Here is an 8,041-nt window from a genome sequence, read left to right as displayed (position 1 = left end):
TTTTAGGATAATTGTCATCTTCATAAAGTTGTTTTTAAGGTTGTTCTCTTGTGCTCCAGTGGCATTGGAATATTCAGGTCTTGCTGTCACAGAATACCTGGGATTTGATGTTACCATGTTGCCCTTTCTGTTATTGATTGTGTTCTTACACTGGAGTTTAGGCATCTGGGTTTGTGATGATTAAGTGTTGATTCCTGAGTTTGTCTTTATGGCATGGGTGTTTTGTTTCTTGTTTTCTGTTTTCTTTCTGGTCTTCTGGCCTATGTGGTCAAGGGTTCTGGTGACGTGGGAGTCTTAAGGTTCAATAGGACATCCCCTGTTTTTTTTTTTTTTTTTTTTTTTTTTTTTTTTTTTTTTTTTTTTGTGGCCTGTAAGACCTCTGGGGTTTTGGATGCCAACCTTGCCTCTGTGGTTCTAAGCACCTGTGTGGCTTCTGGGGTTCTGCGTACTTGCTTGGTTTCTGGGATTCCTGGTACAGTGTGGCTTCTGGTAAAGCAGAAGTTTTCTGCCTAAGTTGTAGGCTGGGATATGGAGCTTAGGGGAGGGGGTGCATGTAGGGGCTGCTGGGCCAGCTTTAGGGAACGTTAGCTGGCAGTGAGTAGTATCTTACTTTGGGTCCCTAGCTCCAGCCTGGCCTCGGGTAAAGCAGAAGTCTTCTTCCAAAGTTGTGGGCTAGAATATGAAGCCCAGGGGCAAGAGTACCTTCTGGGACTGTTGAGTGTGCTTTAAGGAGTGTCAGCAGGGCCATATGTGTTTTATCTGGGGTCCCTAGGACAGTCTGTCCTCTGGTAAAGTAGCTGGAGTTGTGGGCCAGAATATGGGGCCCAGAAGAGGGGGGTCTCCATTTTTAATTTTTAAAATTTATATTTGTAATGCTCTTAGTCCATTTTTTTGTTAAAAAAAGGTATATAAATTCCCCAGCCAAAAGTCTCCCTCTCTTAATAGAATAAATTCTCTCTTTCACATTTGTTACACTAGTCTTTTTTCTGTGTTCCAATCTATCTCTCATATTTCCTTTGTATTATCATTTTCTGATTTACCTTCTGTGTGAAGTTATGTTTTCACTATTTTTCTTTGGTATTTTGTTCTCACACATATTTCAATCTAATTTTTTTCCAGCTAGTGCAGGAAAATATGAAGGGAAAATAAGAATGAAACTGTGAATTTGAATGCACTGTGCAAAGAAGACATAGAGATGCTTCCTGCTACCAGAGTTTTGGCAGCTTAGCTAGGATTTTAAAATACAGTTTATTTTAATAATTAATATGTAAATAACTTAATTTGTTTTTTCTAAGATGGTTATTTTTGTATACAAACAAATAAGCATACTTTATAATCCTTATTTCAGTTTTTTCAATGATATTTCTTCTTTTTTTTTAAAATTTTACAATACTATTCAGTTCTACATAACAGCCACAGATTCCCTTGTTCTCCCCCTTCCTGCCCCCTCCCTTCCGCCCAGCCAACCCCCCATTCCCACCACCTCCAGATCAAGGCCACCCCTGAGGACTGAGATCGACCTGATAGACTCAGTCCAGGCAGGTCCAGTCCCCTCCTCCCAGATTGAGCCAAGCGTCCCTGTATAAGTCCCAGGTTTCAAACAGCTATCTTATGCAGCGAGCCCAGGACCTGGTACCACTGCCTAGATGCCTCCCAAACAGATCAAGCCAATCAACTGTCTCACCTATTCAGAGGTCCTGATTCAGTTGGGGGCCCCTCAGCCTTTGGTTCATAGTTCATGTGTTTCCATTCGTTTGGCTATTTGTCGTGTGCTTTATCCAACCTTGGTTTCAACAATTCTCACTCATATAGACCCTCCCCTTTCTCGGTAATTAGACTCCCAGCGCTCTACGAGGGGCCTAGCCGTGGATGTCTGCATCCAGATTCCTCAGTCCTTGGATGGAGTTTCTGACACAACTATTAGAAATGTTTGGCCATCCCATCACCAGAGTAGGTCAGTCCCGGCTGTCTCTAGTCTGTTGCCAGCAGTCTTTTGTGGGGGTATCTTTGTGGATTTCTGTGGGCCTCTTTAGCACTTTGTTTCTTCCTTTTCTCATGTGGTCTTCATTTACCATGGTCTCCTATTCCTTGTTCTCCCTCTCTGTTCTTGATCCAGGTGGGATCTCCCGCTCTCTTTCCCTCAACCCTCGCCATTCATTGCTCCCACTCATGTCCAGGCTGTTCATGTAGATCTCATCCATTTCTCCGTCATTGGGTGATCCCCGTGTCTTTCTTGGGGGTCCTGTTTTCCAGGTAGCCTCACTGGTGATGTGAGTAGCAGTCCAGTCATCCTTGTTTCACATCTAGTATGCTCCTATGAGTGAGTACATACCATATTTGTCTTTCAGAGTCTGGTTACCTCACTCAGGATGATGATATTTCTTTTTTAAATTAATCTTAAAAAAAAAAGTTTTTGTGCATTGGCATTTAGCTATGGGTGTTAGGTCCCTCAGAATTGGAATTATAGACAGTTGTGAGCTGCTATGTGGGTGCTTGGAATTGAACCAGGTCCTTTGGAAGAGCAGTCAGTGCTCTTAACCACTGAGCCATCTCTTCAGTCCCCCAAAAATATTTCTTATGATTGTATTTTCCAGCTTCTCAGTTAATATAATCAGCATAAATATATTTTGTAATTGAATTCACTTGAGATAGCATCTAGTATGTAGCAGTCTCTGTACAAAATGCTCATTTTTATCATAATTTTCTACATGAATTTTTCCCTTGAAATGGTAGGCCTGTCAAAGTGAACATCACCAGGTCAGTGACTGACCTACAGGGAGAAGTAAAGTTTTGAGCACTTTGATGTGATTCTTGATGATACTTTATGTTGAACTTTATTCTTTTCTAGTCATTTTAGCTTGGCCTAGTATTGACGCATGCCTAGCTGTTGCTAATTTTAAGGGTCAGGTTTCCTTTTGTCTCTTTTAGACACTTTACCTGTGTTCCTTATGCTGCTACTGGTGGATTTCAATCAAATGGATCCTTGTACTGCTTGTTCAGAGAAATTTCTTAGTATTGGGCAAAAAGAAATTTTCTCTTGTTTCCAGTCACGCTAGTTCTTGTATTTCACTTCTTTGTTGCTACTGTTATCTACTGGGGTGTTAGGAGAAAATAAATAATAAATCATACAATTTTATTTCAAACTACCGCATAGTATTACATTAATTAAGTACACATTGCTTGGAAGATGCTGTACTAAACAAACAAAAACAAACAAACAAGCAAACATATCAATTCAAAAAAGGATTGCTAATAGTCTGAAAGGCCGCTTAACTTATGATATCCTGGAGAGGGAATTCTTGTCTAAGCCACAGAGCAGAATGGAGCATGAAAGGCACGAGCAAATGATATAGCAAAGCCCCGAGACAGTCAAAAATGTTCTTGCTATTTAACAGATCCAAAGGAGGAATGAATGATTAATGCCCTGAAGTAGTGTGTCCTGGTAACTTCTGCATCTTGGAGGCTCCAGACAAGGATTGAAATATGCATATTCCAACCAGCAGAGAATTGGCTCTGAGCCTGATGAGGCTGAAGGAGAGTTTATGCCAATTCCAATGTGGGTTTTCTTACAAACTAGAAATAAGGAAGACCAGTATTAACCCATATGGTTACTTATCTAAAGGGAAATGGGGGACATCATTGTGCTCTATCAATTTGATATTCTTGTCAATTTAAGACTCATATGCTTGCTTATTGTGAGGCAGGATGGACAGACAGGACATGAAAAGGGAAAGGAGTGAAGAAGTCTGTTTGAAGTCTTTTATTAGTCAAGAGTCATGAATTCTCCCATAATTAACAACACTTGCTATGAAGGTTGCTGGCAGAGAAGCAATATTCTTTTTATACAGAGATGCTTCAAATAATGGTAAAGTAGCAGTGAATCACACAGAATGATTTTCTCTAAGGTGTAAACCTACAATTTTATAGAATTTCATAAGAAACTCCACAGTAAAAGGGACAACTTGACCTTTATGTAACGCTTATGACTCGTGTTTTTTTTTTCCTGTCAGATTACTATCCTTTCCAAAGTATCTCTTGAGCTACTATATAATCTCATTTATCAGAGAGAGAGAGAGACAGAGAGAGAGACAGAGACAGAGACAGAGAGACAGATAGAGACAGACACACACAGAGAGAATAAAAATGAAAGGAATATTTTAGTAACTCTTTGATATGTAACTTGAGAGCCACCAAAATGTTGTATATGATTACTGCTAAGACATTCAAGCATGGCTTTCTCTTGAGAAGCCCACATGTACCACTTTATAAGCCTTATTCTTTTCCTGAGTTCTTCTCTCTCTACTAACTCCTATACTTACATCTATATTAAATTTTCTTTCTAATAAACTCCAACTTGTTTCAAATTTCCACATCATCATCATCATCATCATCATCATCATCATCACCTACACCCAAGCACTTTATCTACTGGGCTATCTCCCAAACAAAAAACCAACAAAGAAACCAAAAATGTAGAGGTCTTTTCTGGCATAAACAAACACCAATCACATTGTTTGAATTTATCCACGGTGGGAGGTTGAAGATATTTCTTTTTTTTTTTTTTTTTTTTTTTTTTTTTTTTTTTTTCGAGACAGGTTTCTCTGTGTAGCTTTGCGCCTTTCCTGGAGCTCACTTGGTAGCCCAGCTGCCTCGAACTCACAGAGATCCACCTCTCTGCCCCGAGTGCTGAGATTAAAGGCGTGCGCCACCAACGCCCGGCCCGGTTGAAGATATTTCAATATTTATTTTAGGTATTGACTTGGAAGCCCTCCACTAAGCAGAAAAAAATAAAGGCAAGAAAGTCAACAAACCCAACAAAACCAGAATGGCCAAGATAGTTACCTTAGAAACACAGTTTAAGAAGCAAGGACTATACGACTCCACAGGGCAACAGACCTGTGCTCTGGCTGCCTTCTTCTGCGGACAACCAGCTGTTCCCAAGTTGCTTCTCTCCATTTAGCAAAGCATTCAACAATCTTACATGCCTAACCACTTCTGACTGTGGTATCTAAGTCTATGACTCTTTCCATATCCTGTCATTAATGTGATTCTACCTAGGATGGCTATGATTAACTTTTAAGCCAAGGCAGCATCATATCCCCCTTTTCTTATTGTACCACCAGGAAGAGATGAAAACTTCATCTCTTAATAAATAAAGTTGCCTGGGGGTCAGAGCTATTAGAGCCATAGCAAGAGCGTGGTGGTGGCGCATGCCTTTAATCCCAGCACTTGGTAGAAGAGCTAGCTAGATCTCTGTGTGTTCAGGGATACAGCCAGCATTGGAGACATATGCCTTTAAGACCTGGAGGGCAGTACTTACAAGCAGTGACGAGGCAGTCATGTGTTTGGGTTTACAACCAATGAGAAGGCAGAACAGAAAGACTATTTAAAGACAGACACACAGGAAGTAGCTCTCTTTTAGGGAAACTAGGAGCACTGCATGAGGTAAGATTTGAGCTCTGAGCTCTGAGCTCTCAGCTTTCTCTTTTACATTGGTTCTGTGTTTCTTATTTTTATAAGACGGTTGGTTACATCTACACTTCAGACTTGGGGAATTACTTTATTAGAATCTGAAAATTTATAATTTCTCTTTCATTGGAACAGAAGAAGTAGATCCATTTGCCTTGATGCTTCTGTTTCTCAGGTAAATTTGGGCTGATTTTAAGGAATTGCATCAATTGCTTCTGACCATCTATGAAACTGGAGTCTCTCTCTCTATTTTTTTTAAGGGTTCACTGATTTTCACCATCCACAGTAACTCTTTTTGGTTTTCCCGAGGTAAAGCATACTTTTGTTTGTTTGTTTTTTGAGACAAAGTTTCTCTGAGTAGCCCTGGCTGTCCTTAAATTCACATTATAGACCAGGCTGGCCTCAAACTCAGAGGTAAAGCATACTTTTAAGTCAATATGGAAACTGTCAACATTCTTCACTTCCTATTAACTGCCACTTTTCCCACTAGGAACAGAGTGACCTCTTAAAGCATAGGTCAATATACCAGACAGGTAATGAGAATGGGTGGCTTACTATTAATGGGCTGTCTTATTTTATGGAATCCATCCATTGTATCTGCCGAGCATTGGGCTTATATCCCTGAAGAAATCATATCATTTAATCCTCATAGCAATCTGCTGAGGTAGAGCCTGTCATTAATTCTGTGTCGTCTGCTCAAGTAACTAAGTGTTATGGAGGTTCAAGAGCTCGTCAAAGGTCTGGGCTAGGCAGTCAGGGTGTGAATGCAGACAGCAAGGCTCTGCAGCAGGGGTTCATCACTGCTACATTTTTGTATTCTACCACTTCACTTTTTTAGGCTCTTGCCAAATGCATCAAGTCACAGCTTTCACACCCAATTATTAAGCGTAAAAGGCTGTGTTAACATTAACCTGAATAAGAACCTCTTCACAGGTGGGCAATTCTGAAGCACATTTTTAGAGAAATAAATGTTTCCAAGGCTGGTCTGTATTTTGCTTGATAGTCCTTCATTTTTCCTTATCACTCAGCTCCAAATGATTAACTTGAAGTCAAAAGTCCTTCCTTGAAGCTTGTCCTCAATCTCAGGGCTGGCTCAGTTTCAAAGCTCCACAGGGCTGCCTACAGCTAGCAGATGGCTATCTTCCTTCTGACTTGGCTGCACTGGGTCTGCTCACCATATTTAGGATTTTTTGAAGCAAATGAAAAATATGTTTTTTTTTTTTCTTGTTCTAAGTACCCAGAGACTCTGAAAATTTCTCTAGTCAATTTAGGAAAATGGGGGGTAGGGAGGAAGAGAGGGAGGGAGGGAAGGAGGGAGGGAGGGAGGGAGAGAGAGAGAGAGAGAGAGAGAGAGAGAGAGAGAGAGAGAGAGAGAGATGGGAGAGAATATTTTAAAGGATGTTTTTCTATACAGTGCGAATTTTCCCACCAATCTGAAGAAGTGGTTGTTTCAACACTATTTGTTTTCTGTGCTCTAAAAGTATTTCAAAAAGGAGTAAGAAATGATCAACATTTACATGAAATATTATTTCATATCCACTTGACGGGTTATGCTCTCAATTTATCAATGGCTTCAGATTTTACACACTTAGTTCCTTAAAAAATATTACTATTTTATTTTATGTATATGGGTGTTTGACTGTATTTATGCTGTTACCACATGCATACCTTGTGCTCTTGGAGACCAGAAGAGGGTACTGGGTACCCAGGAACTGGAATTATATAAGGTTTCCTGAGCTGCAGTGTGGGTGCTGGTAGTTGAACCCAGGTCCTCTGGAAGAACAGCCATATGCATAACTGCTGAGGCCCTTCACCAGACCAGACAGTTTCCAAAAGTACTCATACATCATACATGTCCTGGTACATCTTAGACAAAAAAATTGAATAAATAGCTAGCTGTAAATAGCACTCCTAGAAACATCTGATTTTTTTTTTTTATGTATGAAAGCAATTCTTAGAAATGAAATTGAGGGTTGGGGTGATGACTCTGTCAGTAAATTACTTGTTGTACTATCATAGGTCCTGAGTTAGGATCCCCAGAACTCACATAAGTAGCTGGGTTTGGCAGAGCTTGCCTGTAATTCCAGAGCTGGAGAACCAGAGATAGATGGATTTCTGGGGCTTGCTGGCCAGCCAGTCTAGCCAGCCAGTGAACTTCCAGTTCAGTAGATACCCTGACTCAAAAAATACAATTAAGAATGAATGTCCACTTGTAGTCTCTTTCTTTCTCTCTCTCTCTCCTCTCTCTCACACTCTCTCTCTCTCTCTCTCTCTCTCTCTCTCTCTCTCTCTCTCTCTCTCTCTCTCTCTCACACACAACACACACACACACACACACAAAGAAAGAAAGAAAAGATGATTATAATAGATATTGTGATTCCACAGAAAATATTTTTCTTAGCAGAGGAACACAGCAAGGAGAGAACTAGGAAAGGATTTCAGTGATAATAGGAAGCTCCGTGGACTGTGCACCCTCTAAGCCTGGCACTGTGTTATGAGATTCTATGTATCACACAGGTGCAGCCTGCATCAGAATTTGACCTGAGCTCAGGGCCTTGAGCTCTGCATTTAG

The sequence above is a fragment of the Peromyscus leucopus genome, chromosome 2 (genome assembly GCF_004664715.2).
Source record: "Peromyscus leucopus breed LL Stock chromosome 2, UCI_PerLeu_2.1, whole genome shotgun sequence".
Classification (NCBI taxonomy): Eukaryota; Metazoa; Chordata; class Mammalia; order Rodentia; family Cricetidae; genus Peromyscus; species Peromyscus leucopus.
This window is presented reverse-complemented; position numbering follows the sequence as displayed.